This window comes from Balaenoptera ricei, chromosome 1 (assembly GCF_028023285.1).
Source record: "Balaenoptera ricei isolate mBalRic1 chromosome 1, mBalRic1.hap2, whole genome shotgun sequence".
Classification (NCBI taxonomy): Eukaryota; Metazoa; Chordata; class Mammalia; order Artiodactyla; family Balaenopteridae; genus Balaenoptera; species Balaenoptera ricei.
The window spans coordinates 19,785,893-19,804,327 of NC_082639.1; the positions used below are offsets into that span (position 1 = coordinate 19,785,893).

Sequence of the window (18,435 nt, forward strand, 5' to 3'; positions counted from 1 at the left end):
TGTTATTAACAAACATTATATAATTTTAATGTGTGATTATTGTCCTCGTACATAAACTTTCTCAGTATTCCTCTGCCTTTCAGATATGCTGCCATCACAAAGACTTGGCTTTGCCACATTGCCAATTTCATTCCAGTTAATTATAATACAGGTATCTCTATTGAGTGCTCAGTGTATTCAAGGAATTATCCCAGATTCTGGAGATATATCCATTAATGAACCATCCCCCGGTAAGTAAATTGTAGTCTGACCAGATCTTTAGAAATTCAGAAAACTGCCACCTTCAAAGATATCTAGGAGTTCAGGAGTCCCAGACTGTGAACCACCTTACCTAACAACCAACTTCCTTGTAAAAAAAAAAAAAAGTATTTTATTGACTAATTAATGTAACCAATAGTTATTGAGTGTTAACTTTGAGCCTAAGATACAGCAATAAACAAGTTGTATTAAGTGCTTGGCCTCGTGAAACTTGTATTCTAATGGAAGAGACAGACAATAAATTAAGATGTAGAATGTAATGTCAGGTAGTGATATTTTGAATTAAAAAAAAAGTTAAGGAGAAAGAGGACAACTTGTGGGGGGCGGGCTGCAAGATAAGGTGCGAGGGAATGCCTCTCTGAAGAGATGACATCTGAGCAGAGACTAGAAAGAGTGGAGGAGTGAGCCTGTGGCTGTGCGGAGGAGGAACGTTCCAGGTAAAGGACAGGTGCAACGGTCCTAGGGCAGGAGTGCGGTGTGTTTCAGGGGCTACAAGGAAGCCAGTGTGACAGAGCAGAGTAAGCCGGGGGAAGAGTGGTAAGTGATGAGAGCATGAAGGATACTGTAGTGTATTTTAGTCTACAAGAAAAGAAGCCATTGAAGCATCTGGAGACCAGAAGAAATAGAAGCTGATTTATATTTTAAAACCTCTCTGGCTGCTGTGTGGAGAAAAGATGGGAGGAGTGGAGGCCCAATATAGAGCAGAGAGACAACTGCAGTGATTAGAGTGAGAAATGATGCTGGCTTGCACTAAATTGATAGCACAGAGGTGGGGTGTGTGTGTGTGTGTGTGTGTGTGTGTGTGTGTGTGTGTGTGTTTTAAGGTAGGCCCAACAGGTATTGCTATCAGAATTGATTACTATTTTTTTTCTCTTTTTGGTCGTGCCGTATGGCATGCAGGATCTTAGTTCCCCAACCAGGAATCGAACCTGTGCCCCCTGCAGTAGAAGCACGAATTCTTAACCACTGGACCACCAGGGAATTCCCTGATTACTAATTTTTCTTTTTTTTTTTAATGATCACCACTCTTTGGTTCTTTTTTGTTTTTTGGCTGCGCTGGGTCTTCATTGCTGCGCGCAGTCTTTTCTCTAGATGCGGCGAGAGGGGCTACTCTTCGTTGCGGTGCGTGGGCTTCTCACTGCAGTGGCTTCTCTTGTTGTGGAGCACGGGCTCTAGGCGTGCAGGCTTCAGTATTTGCAGCACGCAGGCTCAGTAGTTGCGGCACGCGGGTTCTAGAGCTCGGGCTTGGTAGTATGGTGCACGGGCTTAGCTGCCCCACGGCATATGGGATCTTCCCAGACCAGGGATGGAACCTGTGTCCCCTGCATTGGCAGATGGATTCTTAACCACTGGACCACCAGGGAAGTCCCCCTGATTAGTAATTTTTAATCATGAAATGTTACATACAAAAAATAGCCAACACCTACAATATTCCTGACCAGTACTCCTCAAATCTGTGCATCAGAAACAAGGAAAGTCTGAGAAACTGTCACAGTTAAGAGGAGCCTCAGGAGACATAAATGTAATGTGCTGTCCTGGATGGGATCCTGGAACAGAAAAAAGACATTAGGTAAAAACTAAGGAAATCTGTATAAACTATGGACTTCAGTAATAATAATGCATCAATATCAGTTCATTAATTATACCAAATGTACCACACTAATGCACAATGTTCATAGGGAAACTGTGTGTGGGGGTGTAATATGAAAACTTCTACACTATCTGTTCATTTTTTCTGTAAATCCAAGTTAAAAAGGAAAAAAAAACCAACAATGTAACTCATATCTATGTATCCATGGAGATGGCTGGTGGTGACGGATGCACAATGTGAATATACTTAATGCCACAAAACCATATACTTAAAAATGGTTAAAATGATAAATTGTATGTTACATACATTTTATTGCAGTAAAAAAAAGATGTTTGACATTTTTGCTTCAGTTTTTTTTTTTTCTGTTCACAAGGTTTAGAATTAGGTGATTTCCTCAATCATAGTATTATAAGTGACAGAACTGATATTTGAACCCAGATCTGCCTACAAAGTCCATGCCTTAACCACCCTGCTTTATTGTCCCTCCATTAGTGTCCGTGGAACCCCTCCTCCCCTTGCATTTCACATATATTCCAAGGTCTTACCTCCCCCAGAGAGCTCTTAAGATTACTAGCTCATATTCATTCATTCAACAAATATGAATTGAGCTTTTCCTAGGTACCAGGAACTATGCCAGTACCTTTTCCATACTCGTGTAATTCTCATCACAGCCCACAGTGAAAGAGATAGTGCTATAGACCTGAGAAAACTGCAGCTTGGAGAGGTTACATCACTTATTCAGTATTATAGACCTAGGTGTACCCAAGCCAGGCATTAAACTCAGGTGTGTCTAGCTCTAAAGCCAAAGCTTTTAATGGCCTCCTTGTTCATTGGAGACAAGAGTATTATTTTTATTATTTCTGGTATTGTGTTTACCATGAGGGAAGGTTCACACCTCACATTGTTAGTAGCTTGAGTCGCCCTCATTCTCTAATTGTCTATACCTGTATTTTATGATAGAGTCCTCTGGTTATTGATTGTTTCTTCTGTTTATGTCTTTTATCTCTCCCATAAGATCTGAGCTTCATGTACATGGAACTTCTTTTTTACCTCTGTACCGTGGCATCTGAAGCTAGAAGGAAATTGAGTGTTCTCTCCCAAGCCTCGGCCCTTTCAGAAGTTATTTTTCAAATAGGAGGCCACCCAGCTACTCACGGGAGCCATGACTAGAACCCTGTTTATATCTGCTCAGCTAGGGAGGGCACATGGTGCCACGGGTCTTCAGTTTAAACACAGGGGAAGGTGAACATCAGGGAATCAATGGTGTGTGAAAAGGTCCATAAGACACCTTTAAATCTCTTTCATTAATCTTTTAATAGAACCATTCTCTTAAAGTTAATCTTCCATGGCCTCCAAATTGCCAAAAGTTTTTTTCTGTTTTTATACTTTTTATCTTAATGCCTTCTTTCTGAAGCTCTTCTTTCCTTGGCTACCATGGCACTGAACTCCCCTAGCTGTTCTTCTGTGATCACACTTTATTTTCCTTAACTGTTCCTCCTTCCACTTCCTAAAATGTAGGCAATTCCTAAGGCTGTCTTGAACCCTCCCTTTTTTCTTTATTCTTGCATCTACTTCAAGGGTTTCTGAACAATGGATCCCACATCTTTAGCCTTTTCTCCAAGGTCTAGACCTGAGGCTCCAGCTGTTTGAAAATTTCAGCTTGTGCAAAGCTAACTTCAACACCTACTCTCCACACCAAACCTGATCCTCCCTGTAATATTCAGTGCAAAGTCATCCTGTTCTCTCTGTAGGGATCCCATGCTTCCTTAACACCTCTTGCCTACTTCTTTACAAAAGTACCTTCGGGGTCTCCAGATCGATAGTCTAATCCTACTTCAGTGTAACCTAGTAACTGATTCCAAAGTATTCGTAAGGTCAGCTCAGATGATTTCCCTCTCCTCTGCAAAGGAACTTTAAGGGGAGTCCATTGCCTACTAACTCAAATTGGGCTTTCAAAAAACCCTTTATGAGCTGGTCTCAACTGGCCTTTCAGGTCAAATTAATCTATCTCATTTTCTTTTGACATGTCTACACTTCTCTAATTCTGTACTTTTTCCTAATACTCTTCCTTTTTCTAGAAAGCCTCCCTCATTTCTGTTAAGACCTGTCAAAAATAAAATCAGATCAAAGTAAAATGTTAAGAGTTTACTGCGCATACAAAAGAAGAGTTCGCAAACTGGTAGACTTCAGATAGAAAGTGGCAAGAAGCTCAGAGGCATGTCCTTACAGGATGGCTTATAACACGAGAATAGGAAGTTGTTCAACCTTTACAATGATTGATTATTACAATAGGGGTTTCCATACAGTAGGAGATTGGTTAAAAGTGATTATCTTATACTATTTTAGGAAGACAATTTAAATTTCATTTATGATTATCAGAGGCATTTACAAGAAATAACCTAAATTGAATTTCGTTTACATTCATGAAATAAGCTAGATTAAGTTTCCCTTTCATGGCCTAATTGGTTTTGTCTGCTCAGGGGATTTTTTTTTTTTTAATACTTATTTATTTGGCTGCTCTGGGTCTTAGTTGCGGCACTCGGGATCTTCGTTGCCGCATGTGGCATCTTTAGTTGCGGCATACGAACACTTAGTTGTGGCATGTGGGATCTAGTTCCCTGACCAGGGATCAAACCCCTGGCCCCCTGCATCAGGAGTGCAGTCTTAGCCACTGGACCACCAGAGAAGTCCCTGCTTGGGGGATTTTTAAGGCTGGTCTCCACTTTTGGTCAAACTCTCAGCAAGTTCTTGTTCCTGTATATGTTCTAGTATAGGGTTACTCTCGGGTACCACTGTTGATGTTGGTAGGATGGATTGGTTTTTTGTTTGTTTGTTTGTTGGATGCACCACGAGGCTTGCAGGATCTCAGTTCCCCGACCAGGGAATGAACTTGGGTCCTGGCAGTGAAAGCGCCAAGTCCTAACCACTGGACCACCAGGGAATTCCTTTCTTTTTTTTTTTTTGCGGTGGGGGGTGGGTTGTGTGCAGTCACTATTACTGACAGTTGTATAGTCATGGTAGACATGGGTGGTTGGATCATTGAGTTCTTCTAGTTGCCTAATCCTGATGGACATCATTTGATGCGTGAGTAGCTGCTGAAAGGTATTTAAATCTCTTGAGAAGATGCAACACACTAGGGAAATTGATGTGATGACTATGAGAATAATACCCAAGGACTGAAAAATTCCCTAGGGCAGAGATTCCCAGGAGCCAAGACTTAACTGAAGAAATCAGTGGGTGAACCGTGTCACCTATTTGGCGAAGATGAACATCTGACCTTTAAGATCTTTTAAATTTGGGGTAACAATTCCTGATTTATTAGCATGGAAACATTTTTCACCAATGACAATATACGCACCTCCTTGTTGGGCAGTTAGGTGCTTAAGACTCTTCTATTTGTAAGACTTCTGAAGCAAGGCTGGAAACCTTGGTATCTAAGGCTTGGAGAGAATTAGCTGTGTCACTGAAGCTTTTTTTTTTTAAGTTTTAGAGATATATAAAACAGCCTTTTCTAATTTACAGGTGCCAATATGAAGAATTAATGCTCTGACAAAGGAAGGAATCCAGCATTGTGTGTAGTGAGAGGATTTTGGTGCTTCATGGATTTCTCTTATGAACGTTATCTTATGAATAAATGAATCAAGATTGGTGGTTTCATGAACAGATATTTTTTTTGTTTCTGACTATTGGGAGTTAATAGCTCTAACCCAGAAAGACCATTCCAGTTTAGGGGAAGTTCCTGATATAGGGTGGTGTTGCATTGGAAATAAAGCCCCACTCCTCTTAGGGACAGAGTTAAGTTCTGATGGTCTTGGCTTGGGCAATTTGTGGATTGGTTACCCGAGGTTTCTTCAAGAATCATGAGCAAGTATTGCTTCGATTACTGAATTTAGACAGAAGGAAGAATTCGCCATGGGATTAGGGATTGGAGAACATCCAGTCAGGGAAATTTTATTTTGGTCATAGTATTGGTAATGAATATAGGTAGAGAATCTTTAGAGTTTTGTTAAGAAAGTCTAATCCGAACAGTTTCATTACACTACTGAGGAGTGATAAGTCCCAAAGAGGGACAATCTGTTTGATTACTGAAAATATGAAGTGGAAATTTTTCTTTTATTGGAGGATGAATAGGAAATATAATTGGGAAGAGCTGGTTAGTTAGGCTTTAGGAATGTGTCCATAATCCACTGGGTTGATACCAAACTGTTCTGTTAGCAAGATATAACAGTAAGAATACATCAGGTTCTTCATCAGTCTGGGTACATATCCAACATTCTACTTAATTAGTCACTCTTGCTATTTTTTTTTGTACAGTGTCAATTAAGAGGTGTTTATACTTAACATTAGTAAAGGCTTAATACAATTATTAATAATAAAAGCATGTTAATTTTGGCACCAGTGGTCTTGTTCCATTGACTTGGGAAAGTTGTCTACATCATGTGGTTGTCTGCTTCTGGGGAAAATTTTTCCCTGGTATCCTTAATTTTAAGTCGGCTGTAGGTTGACAGGTCCGAGAGTCTGAGGGAGTTCTTTTTAGTTGAAAGATATGAACCCACGGTTCAACACTCTGTAATCTGACTACTATCTGAGAGGTTAAAAGAACCTGATGGGACACCATCAAGGTTCAAGTGCAGCTTTTGGTTGATGTGTTTTCCTGAATACTGTCACTGGGTTCCAAAGTGTGGGGTAGAAAGTCCTCATCAGGTTGAGGGTCTCTAAAGGCCTCTTTGACCTGCTGTAAATAAGCTTCTAATATTGCACTAGAGCCTTACAGTACTTGGTCATATCAGAGTTCACAAGAGCTGGACGAGCATGTGGGGTTCTATCATTAAGGGCATGGGTCACACAGTAATGATTTCATCAGGCGTCAACTTATTTTTTTTTTAACATCTTTATTGGAGTATAATTGCTTTACAATGGCGTGTTAGTTTCTGCTTTATAACAAAGTGAATCAGCTATACCTATACATATATCCCCGTATCTCCTCCCTTTTGCATCTCCCTCCCACCCTCCCTATCCACCCCTCTAGGTGGTCACAAAGCACCGAGCTGATCTCCCTGTGCTATGCGGCTGCTTCCCACTAGCTATCTATATTATATTTGTTAGTATATATAAGTCCATCAGGCGTCAACTTATATTTTCCAAAAGGTGTTGATCTTATTGTCATAAGAGTTAAAGGTAACGCTTTAGGCCGAGGTAATCCTGTAGTCTCAGTTAATTTTGTCAATTTTAATTTTAGAATGCCATTGGTGCATTCAACCTTTCCTGAAGATTGAGGATGACAGGGACAGTGGTAGTGCCATTACGTTTGAATAACCTTGTCTAGTTGTTTTATAACTTGTCCAGTAAAGTGAATCCCTCTATCACTTGAAATTAAGTTTGGGGACTTCCCTGGTGGCGCAGTGGTTAAAAAGCTGCCTGCCAGGGGCTTCCCTGGTGGCGCAGTGGTTGAGAATCTGCCTGCCAATGCAGGGGACACGGGTTCGAGTCCTGGTCTGGGAGGATCCCACATGCCGCGGAGCAACTAGGCCCGTGAGCCACGACTACTGAGCCTGCGCGTCTGGAGCCTGTGCTCCGCAACAAGAGAGACCGCGATGGTGAGAGGCCCGCGCACCATGATGAAGAGTGGCCCCCGCTTGCCGCAACTGGAGAAGGCCCTCGCACAGAAACGAGACCTAACACAGCCAAAAATAAATAAATTAATTAAAAAAAAAAAAAAAGCTGCCTGCCAACGCAGGGGACAGGGGTTCAAGCCCTGGTCCGGGAAGATCCCACATACCGCAGAGCAACTAAGCCTGGGAGCCACAACTACGGAGCCCGCGTGCCACAACTACTGAAGCCCGCACGCCGAGAGCCCATGCTCCACAAGAGAAGCCCGCGCACTGCAACGAAGAGTAGCCCCGCTAGCTGCAACTAGAGAAAGCCCGCACACAGCAACGAAGACCCAATGCAGTGAAAAATAAATAAATAAAATTTAAAAAATAAATTAAGTTTGGGATTCCCTGAAGGGGAAAAACATTTTGTAATAATTTCTTTGCTATAGTGGTGGCAACAGCTTTCCAACATGGAAAAGCTTCTACCCATCTAGAAAACAGACATACTATTATTAAGTACATACTGATGGCCCATAGAAGGAGGCAAATGAATGAAATGCAAATGCAAATGTTTAAATGGTCCAGATGGTGAGGGAGCAGTTCTGGAGCCACTATAATGGACTTACCCAGGATATGTGATTGGCAGGTTAGACATTAATTAGAGATGTTTCACACCATCTTAGAACAGTTACCCCACCAATACTTTTTCATAATTTGAATCATTTTGTCAATTCCATGGTGAATAGTCATAGAGTGCTCGCAAAAGTGTCAACTTGAGGGATTCAGGAAACACACCAGGTGGCTACTCAGGGCCTACCAGTCTTCTTTTTATATCAAATTTTCATCCTACTTGGTGCCACTTTTGTTTTCTAATATAGATAAACTTGCTTGTCTGTTAAATAAGTTATCATAAGTGATTTGATTTGGATCAATTTTATGGAGTTAATTCGTTATAGAGTTTTGGTACATTTTGAATCTCTTGAGTTGCAACCTTAGCATAAAAGTCAGCTAGAACATTTCCTTGATATTCATGGTCTGATCTGTATAAGCTTCAACTTTTCTGACAGCAACTTGTGAAGGTAGTAATAGTGCAGAGGAGCTCAGCAATCTGAGGTCCATTTTTTATAGGCATGCCATTTGATGTTAGGAATTCCCTGTTTCTACAGTATACCAAAATCATGGACTACTCCAAAAGCATACTCTCTATTGGTCATACTTATTTATAATTTTATCTTTGGCTAACTTACAGGCTTGAGTCAGGCCAACTAACTCTGCAGGTTGTGCTGAATTAAATTGGGGAAGAACTTTCCTTTCTAATAATTCATTTGGGGTAGTAACAACATAAGAGCCTGATATTTTCCTGCAGAATTTTTGGCATAGGAGCCATCAACAGAGTATTAATTCTGGATTGGTTAATGGGGTTTCCTGTAAATCTAATCTCGGAGTCAAATTTTGAGGAACCAATTCAACACAGTTATACGTCTCTCCTTTGTTGGGTAAAGGTAGGAGGGCAGCAGGGTTTAAAGAGTTATAGCAAAGAATGCATAGGTTTGAAGGACACAGGAAGGAGCAGAATCTCATAAGATGTTAGTCTCCTGACTGAGAAATGCTGTGAATGCTCAGTATTTAGTAAACTTTCTATAGCATGAGGAACCTGTAGGTATGAATCATTTCCCTGAAAAAGTTCTGAGGAAGACTCTACAATTTTTTGTTGCTGCAGCTACTGCTTTTAAACAATTTGGATATGCCCTGACTGCTGGGTCCAACTGCAGGCTGTAAGAGGCTATAGGTCTATTTTTTCCTCCATGTTCTTGAGTGAGGACTCCTAAAGCCCGATTGTTCCATTCATGGATGAACAATACAAAGGGTCTAGTACATTTGGGGGGTAATAATGTGGGAGGATTTTGTAAAGCCCATTTGAGTTCAGTAAAGGTTTCCTTATATTTTATTTCCCAAGGAAGAGATTCCTGAGTGCTATTTTTAGTTCATAGAGTGGGGAAGCCAATAAAGAAAAATATGAGACTCAGGACCTACAATATCCTGAAAGTCCAAGGAATCCTTACGGGTCTAGGATAATTTTGAATGGTATTTATTTATTTTTTTAATATATACTTATTTATTGATTTGGTTGTGCCAGGTCTTAGTTACAGCAGGTGGGCTCCTTAGTTGCGGGGGGCAGGCTCCTTAGTTGTGGCATGCATGTGGGATCTAGTTCCCTGAGCAGGGATCAAACCTGGGTGCCCTGTACTGGGACTGCAGAGTCTTAACCACTGCACCACCAGGGAAGTCCCGAATGGTATTTATTCTTTCTAAAGACAGAAAGATTCCTTTTGCAGAGAAGTCATGACCTAGATAATGAACCATCTCTTGTGGTAACTGAAGCTTATCTTGAGGCCTTACAGCCTTTATAAGCCAGTCGTTGTAACAGATATGTTGAATCGATTCCTACATATTAAATCATCTACATATTAAATCAAGGTAGAATTTCTGAGAAATTGCAGCAGAGTGTTTAAATCCTGATGTTAAATTTGTGAAGTGTGGGGGAGCCTCGGTAAATCCCTGATGCATTATCGTCCGATACGACTTGATTTCTCCAAGTAAAAGCAAATAAATATTGACTTACTTTGTACACAGGGATGCTGAAGAAGCATAGCATAAGATCACAACCGTAAAGCATTTGGATTCAGTTGGTATATTTGCCAACAAAGTACTTGGGTTTGGTACCCCTGGAAACGTCAGTATCACAGTGGCTCTTACTTATGGCTCTAAGGTCTTATACAAATCTCCATCCCCATCTACAGGGTTTCTTTAAAGGCAAGATAGGAGCACTGCAAGAATTGATACAGGGGATAATTAGCCTCCGACTTAATAAATCTTCTATTATAGGGGTGACCCCTTATATGGCTTCAGGCTTTAAGGGGTACTGAGGTGAGTTAGGAAGCAGTTTAGAAGGATCATTCTGAATTTTAATGATCATTCTGAATTTTAATACTTTTTATCCCTGATAAAAAGTATCAGGGATTTCAGAGAGATCTATAACATCTATACTTTTATGGAATTTAGTAGTCTCCTCTGGACAATCAATTTGGACTTGGAGAACACATAATGCTTCAGTGTCTGATGAGTCTGGAAAGTCTAAGGTTATTTCTCCTGAGGAAAATTTTATTTGGCCTTGTAATTTAGAAAGCAGATCTTTTTCTCCCCCCAAAACAACCAACTTCTTATTGAAGTATAATTGATTTACAATGTTGTGTTAGTTTCAGGTGTACAGCAAAGTTATATATGTATAACTTTTTCAGATTCTTTTCCGTTATAGGTTATTTATTACAAGATATTGAATGTAGTTCCCTGTGCCATATAGTAGGTCCTTGTTGTTTATCTATTTATATATAGTAGTGTGTGTCTATTAATTTATTCCTCCCCTCCCCCTTCCCCCTTTGGTAACCATAAGTTTGTTTTCTGTCTGTGAGTCTATTTCTGCTTTGTAAATAAGTTCATTTGTATCATTTTTTAAAAAAATATTTATTTATTTGGTTGCACCAGGTCTTAGTAGTGGCTCGCAGGCGCCTTAGTTGCAGCACGAAGGCTCCTTAGTTGTGGCATGCAAACTCTTAGTTGCAGCACGCATGTGGGATCTAGTTCCCTGACCAGGGATCGAACCCAGGCCCCCTGCATTGGGAGCGCAGTCTTATCCAGTGCACCACCAGGGAAGTCCCTGTATCATTTTTTAAGATTCCGCATATAAGTGATGTCATACTATATTTGTCTTTCTTTGTCTGACTTACTTCACTTCGTATGATAATCTCTAGGTCCATCCATGTCGCTGCAAATGGCATAATTTCATTCTTTCTTGTGGCTGAGTAATATTCCATTGGGGTGTGTGTGTGTGTCTGTGTGTGTGTGTGTGTGTGTGTATGTATACATACCACATCTTCTTTATCCATTCATCTGTTGATGACATTTAGGTTGCTTCCATGTCTTGGCTATTATAAATAGTAAATAGCTATAGAAAGCAGGTCTTTACCTAGGAAATTCACAGGGGTAGTACTGCATAATAGAAAAGTATGACTTTCAGAGAAAGAGCCAACAGTTATGGATTCCAATAAAGGAACTCTTTGAACTTGACTGGAAACTCCCACTGCTAAGATATTTTTATTACTCTGAGGAGGTTCTTCATGTGTCATGGTGGTTTTAAAGTAAATAGAGTTGGGGGGATCGGGGGAAGGGAGTTCCCTGGTGGCCTAGTGGTTAGGATTCGGGGCCTTCGCTGCCATGGCTCAGGTTCAACCCCTGGTGGGGAACTGAGATCCCACCGGCCTCATGGCACAGCCAAAAAAAAAAAAAGAAAGAAAAAGTAGAGTTGCTCTGGTATCTATCAACATGGTAAAATTTCTCCATTTAAGTTTAGTTTAATTTTCATTCTCGAGTTAAAGGAATTATTGAAAGTAGCTTACTGGGCAATTTCTTGGAGCCTTACCATTGTTGACAGTCATCACAAGAATCTGGGAGTTGAGAGCTCTCTCTTATAGGGCAACTGGATTGCTAAAAGTGGCCTGTTCTTGGACTTCCCTGGCAGTCCAGTGGTTAAGACTCCGTGCTTCCAATGCAAGGGGCGCAGGTTCGATCCCTGGTTGGGGAACTAAGGTTCCATATGCTGTGTGGTGCAGCCAAAAAAGAAAAAAAAAAGTGGGCTGTTCTTCCAATGCCCCTTTTGATTACAGTATTTGCAGGTATCTCTATCAATAGGGGCAAAACTTGGAGTAGGAATGGACCTCTTGAAGTTGGGTCAAGGTTGTTGCAGTCGTAGGGCCATGAATTTATTTTCTTGATAGCAGCCTTTTTCTGTTCTGTTGTTCTTTCAAAATGTTGAGCAAGATGTTGAAGCTCTGGGAGAGAAGTGGCTTCTGATTCTAATTTATGTTCCCGTAACAAACCATTGAGTTCTGGGTTAAGCCCATTACCAAAATGAGCACACAAGGCAAAACCAGTCCCCAGGTCTTTGAGACCACAATATTGTCTAAGTACTACTTCTAAACTAATTCAGAAATCTGCCACTGGTTTTTTTTTCTAAAACAGGATTGTAATATGGCCCAGTCAATTCTCATAGGGAAAATCTTGGGAACTTCTTCAAGAAGCCGCTGAATTATTTTCTTGCTCTTTTTATTCTACCTCTGGAGGCATGTTTGTTGGGGCCTTCAAAATTTTAGGTGGGGTCTTTCCAATATATTTCTTGAAGCCAATTTTGAGCATTTCCTGGACTCAGTGTTAACAAACCGGTAAAAATCAGGTAGTCCAGGGTCATAGGCACCAAGAATTTTGAAATTCTTCTAAAAATGTATGCAGTTGTGCTCTTATCAAACCCACATTACACTGATTCATGGTGTCTGTCCCATGTGATGACATCAATCTAAATATCCTCTCAATAAAAATATTTGAGGGTGGAATACTTAGGATTTTACTTACTAGCAACAGCAAGTTTTGGGACTTGCAGGAATTAATTTCTAGCTCTCCAAAAATGTCCATCCATTTTTTATCTACAGGCTTATTTTGGTAGACCAGCTGTTTGTCAATCAGGTCCTTTGCATCTATAAATTCATCATAGAGGTTATCCATGTCTAAAATATCCATCATTTTTAAACATTCTGAAGCACATTGAATGTCCTTGTAAGTTAAACCTCTCTTTCTCAGGGAAAATGGTTTTAAAGCACAGAGGTAATTTGAACTTGTGAAATCGAAATTGGATTCCAAATGAGTTATTGTTCTAGTAAAGAAGTTGAGAAAATCCTGTTTAATTTGGTTGCCCTTTTCTGGTGACATTCTTTTCAGTTCTAAAGCAGTTTTCTTTCCAAAAAATGAGTCATTTTTTTGCTGTGTGAGTTTTTGTCACAACTTACACATAGTATCAAATAACGCAGGTGCAGACAGTTTATCCTTTTCTAGGCTCCTTATGGCCTCTTCAAAGATCATCACGCAGTTCTGGAGAAAAAGCATATAAATTTCTGTTGTACTGTAATCCTTTTCTCCATTCTCATCTTCAACGTACTTCCAAATTAGAGAAGGACATTCTTCTTTTCCCACAGTTTGAAATTGGATTCTATAGTAGGCCAACATTTTAACATCTTTCCTATGGCTGGCAACAATGACAGCCATCTTGTTGGCATCTGTCTAAGGAGTCTCTCTCCTTCCATTTCTACAAAGTCAAAAATCTCATTAAGTGCTTCTACATGTTTTGAAGAAACTGAAAAGTAACCCAAAACCTTCATTATGAAAGCCTCAATGTCACAGGAAAGCAAATCACACCCCTTTTTAGCAGTCTTGTGTACAAGCTGTGCAGGACATTTAGCAGGTAAGATGTTTTCATTGTCTTTGGTAAGAAGTATATAGACTGAATGGAATTTGCTGAAATTTACATCTGCACTATCTGCTGAATATGCAGATAGGTGCGCAAAGTCTAGTTTGTATTTGGATAGGATATCAACAATCTTTTGTTTTGTGTTTTCTGAGGTTTCATTAAAATCTTCATAGAAGTCAAGAAGACAGTTTGAAACTCCATTTTTCAAATCGAGGTACCTGAGAGCTAGGGGGAACACTTTTTATTGCCATGATTCAACACATCACTTGATATACCATAGAAAGCACGATTGCTGGTAAGATCTGACAGGATCAGCTCTATACTGTAAGGGGCCAACACATCCATGATCAAAATCGCCCCTTTTGTTCGCCCACAAGACATTTTAGTTGCAACCTCTGAATCAGGATATGTAACTTTACTCGGCTTCACAGAGCGATCAAGAGAGCAATAGAACAACGCATGCTCATTTGTATGATATGCCCAAGCTAATTCAGCAGCTGCTATTTTCCATTGAGCACTGGTGTGTTTTGGGGAGACAAAAACACTTTGTATTGATTCAAAAGTGCTTGCTTGTCTCATCCCGGATTTGTGGGATTTGGTCCCCATATGTGTCTTCACATCCCCTTCTCCACCATGGCCAACCCCGAATTCTTTTCTACATATTGTGCAGTATGCTCCTTTTGGATTATTTACCTCCCTAATCCAGTAGTAAGTGTCCTTCCATCTGTCATTAAAATAACATAGCCATTTAGTCTTCTTTCTTGGTATTGTCTGGGTCATGCTGGCATTGGTATGGAACTCACTCTCATTTTCATTATCTGAACTCTTAGAAAACATGGTCACAATATTCATAAAGTTAAAAATTACACTAGCACTATCTCCATACAGAGCAAACAGTTAATTGGACTGTTAACATTCCTGACTAGAACTTAAGTTGCTCTGAGAGAAGGCTACAATGGATATACTATGTGAACCACACAAATGGTTGCCAATATCACTGGTCAAGGGAAGGCTGACAATCACCATATTCATTTGTGGTTAACAGAAGGCAGACTATCATCGTATTCATAAAAAAGGTGTAGTCTTCAGCCTCTTTTTTGGGGGGCCATAATATGGGTTTTGCACCCCTCCTCTCCCCTGCTAATCTTTGCACTCACTGCTGAGAACCAGGGCATTTTTTTACCCAGGAGGGATTCCTTGGAATATGGGACTTTCAGGGACAGTCCCAATCTGGTATGGTTGGTCACCAAAAATAAAGTTCATTACTCTCTCATTTTCATGAGTGAGAGCCTGTCTAGTATTTTCAGATCTGCTATTTTGACTTTAGCAAATTAGGTTTAGCTAGACTTTCTGAGAAGTATAGTCTAAGGTAAATCAGATAAAAATGGTTAGCCAAATCTTTCTGATGGTAGTTTTTCTGTAAGTTTTGTTTGGATAAATGTGGCTTACCTTGAACTTTGCAGTATTTAGTACAGCTGTTCCACAGTTTCTTTCTTTAGATACAAGGAACAGTTCTGAGACTAGCTGGGAAGTCAAGGTTGGCTGTTCCGAATGATTTAGCTGCACTTGCTTTTGCTATTTTCTAATAGCTCCATTTTACCTACAAAGAAAACACCGAACACTCATTAATTCTATAGCATACCCCAAAAAGGCTAAGAATGACAAACTAAGGATGCACTTTATTATAAAAGCAAGATAAAGATGCTCACTTATGTTTATAAAATACTCCACAGTCTTGTTATGCCAGTAAATGTAAAAAAGGGTGGAGACAGAAAACGCAAAAGAGAAAGGAAAATTAATACCGTTCCTCCCGCAGTCATTAGTTAACTTATTAAAAGCTGAAGGCAAGATTTGTTAAAGCTGCTCAGAGCTGGTAAACTAATGTCATTAATAGATATTTAAAAGGTTCCATTAAGAACTGCCTGTACTAGATTCCTCCACCCTGAGCCATTTAAAGCCACAATTAATCTTTAATCTCGAGGGGTATGAATGATGTCCATTTAAAAATAGGCTATGGATTGTGATTGTATAGTTTTGTCTGCTAATCAGATAATACCGCCCCTACGGGCCTCTCTGGTGGTGCAATGTTGAGAATCCGCCTACCAGTGCAGGGGACACGGGTTCGATCTCTGGTCCGGGAAGATCCCACATGCCTCGGAGCAACTAAGCCCGTGCGCCACAACTACTGACGCTGTGCTCTAGAGCCTGGGAGCCACAACTACTGAAGCCCGCGCGCCTAGAGCCCATGCTCCGCAACAAGAGAAGCCACCGCAATGAGAAGCCCGCGCACCGCAACAAAGAGTAGCTCCCGCTCGACGCAACTAGAGAAAGCCCACGCGCAGCAACGAAGACGCAACGCAGCCAGAAACAATAAATAAATAAAATAAAATAATAAAATAAATAAATTTATTTTAAAAAAGATAATACCGCCCCCAACCCAAAGCTACAGAGATTTCATACATCAAAAGAAATCAAAGAAATTAAATGACACAACAACCTTGGTTCCCTAGCCTACTCATATACTGTCGCCCTACATGTAAAAAGAGGTGAACCTGTGCGCCTCTCTTAACCACAAATAACCCACCCACCTTTTTTATTTACAGAAAACGGGGTTCTGCTCTGCGACCTCTTCCTGGATCTCTCCCTCCAAGTGCTGTGTTCTTTCGGGTACACCACAGGGTCAAAGCCCTAGTACTGTCACCCTGCGTGTTCGAGAAGGCCCTTCTGTAATACGACCTTCCCCGAGAGCGACACTTCCTACGGGATCGCGACCCGCTCCGCGAGGAAGACTGCGAGTGGCGCCCGTACTTTCTCTGGTGGCGCCTTTCGGACCGAGACCGTGACCTGCTCCTTCTCCCGGGCGGGCTCTTGACTCTTGGACCACGACCGACTCCAGCGAGACGCTGGAACAGGAACGAGAGCGTCTGGAAGAGCGGGCGAGCCCGGCCACAAGTTCGTTCACGTAGCTAAGACATCGTTGCTGCCGGCTCTGAAAAGGGTCACTACCCCAAAACCCAGAGTATCTCCTAAACCTAATCCTATCTCCCGACGATTTTCCCCGGGAGGGGATGTCTGGCAATCTGGAGACATTTTTGGTTGTCACAACTGGGGGAACGAAGGGGGTGCAGATAAACACCCTACAGCGCACAGGACTGCTCCCCCTCAAAAAACAGAATTATCTGGCCCAAAATGTCAGTAGTGCCTAGGCTGAGAAACCCTGCCTTAAAGCAAACGGGGAAAAAAGGTCAAGTCTCAGAAGAGGGTCACCGCGCCGGGACCCTCTGGGTCGCCCAGTTAGCCCGCTTCCAAAACCGGGAGGTCCCCGCCTCCCGGGAATGACCCCGCCACTCACGGAGGCGAAGCTACGGCGAGGACGGGGCCAGGCTCTGAGAAAATAAACGGGACTTTAAAACCCCGATTAGTGCTGTGGGGCCGCGAACCCGGACCTACGTTTTGCACCACACAGGACCCATGCCTGAGATAACTGTGTGAGCGACCCCAGCACTAGAAAATTTACCACCTCACTGAAGACGGATACAGAGCCCCAACAAACGCCTTCTTTCGAAAGCTTAGGAGAAAGCAACTTCTCGCACCTACCCTTGAATGCCGGACCCAAGTATCACTTCCGACGTACACATGTGAACTGAGCGCTGCGGAAAGTCCCCACAACTGGCGCCCGGAGCATCCCCACAGCTGGCGCCCGGAGCATGCGCAGAGACGTCGGCGCGGTGGGCGTGGCTCTCTCTAGCCCTCCCTCAGCGAGTGCTACTCTCCCCGCGCCGCTCCCTCCGCCCCGTCTCCGCATGCGCGACCGAGCTCCTGGGGCGGTGCTGCTCAATCCGGGTATCCGGCGGCCTGTAGCTGTTTTGTTTTCTTGGCTGGAACTGGGAAAGTGAGGCGGCCCGGCGCGGCGCGACACCGGGCTCTGGACCGACTGCACGCGCGGGGCTGGACGTAAGTGCCAGGCAGGAGTGGGGGAAGGGGAGGAACTGCCGCAGGCCGGATGAGGCCGGGACCCGGGAGTGTCTGCCCGGCTGATGCTGCCTGAGTCGTTGGGTCCACCCTCTGGGAAGCTGCAGGCTCAGGCTGTGCCTTGCTGGACCCTTCCTGGCCACTTCCTGCTGACTCGTGTCCGGCCGGCGGCGGGAGAGGGCGACCTCCTCCGCACTCCGGACAGCGCCCTCCCCGGCACGTCACAGGATCCCTGAAACTCAGCATGCCCCCCTACTTGAGAGCTGCAGAAACTGACACCCCGGAAGGAGTGTAAGCCGGCTGGTTCCCTTGTCGAGGGAGATGGCCGAGCCATAAGAGCTAGAACTAGTTTCCACATCTTCCCAGTCGCAGGCCACTCTCTGCACCTCAGATCCCCAGAATCTGGAGGGCGGAGTTTGGGCACGAGTTGTGCGGGTAATAAACCAAAGAAAAACGGATTCGGGGCGGCGTCATTGGGGTGAACCGAAAACAACATACTGGCTTGCTGTTCCTCCCAGGGAAGAATAAAACGAGTGAATTTTCAAAATTGGACTTGTCCTAAAGGCATATTAGCACTGGGTATAATCACAGTTTTAAATTTAATTTTTAAAAGGGAGTTTCCAACTGGATTCATTGCTCTTTTTTAGAATATGTTTTCGAACAACCAT

The 18,435-nt window shown here is 42.3% G+C and overlaps 1 protein-coding gene and 1 long non-coding RNA gene across 3 annotated transcripts in view; one reads left to right on the top strand and one right to left on the bottom strand.

The window, feature by feature from the left end:
• Window positions 1–17,927, bottom strand: LOC132361591 (uncharacterized). Of its 2 annotated transcripts, XR_009501871.1 has the most exons (4): window positions 17,393–17,927; window positions 15,245–15,395; window positions 13,338–13,419; window positions 1–1,805 (listed from the first exon to the last, which is right to left on the bottom strand). It is a non-coding gene; the product is annotated as an uncharacterized LOC132361591 (long non-coding RNA). The 2 variants fall into 2 exon arrangements; XR_009501877.1 differs by lacking the exon at window positions 13,338–13,419.
• The window catches only part of TMEM50A (transmembrane protein 50A), a 22,006-nt gene continuing 21,148 nt past the window's right edge, over window positions 17,578–18,435 (top strand). The window contains exon 1 of the mRNA XM_059915980.1: window positions 17,578–17,749. The gene's annotated coding sequence lies outside the window, so the exon portion shown is untranslated. The remainder of the gene's footprint in view (window positions 17,750–18,435) is intronic.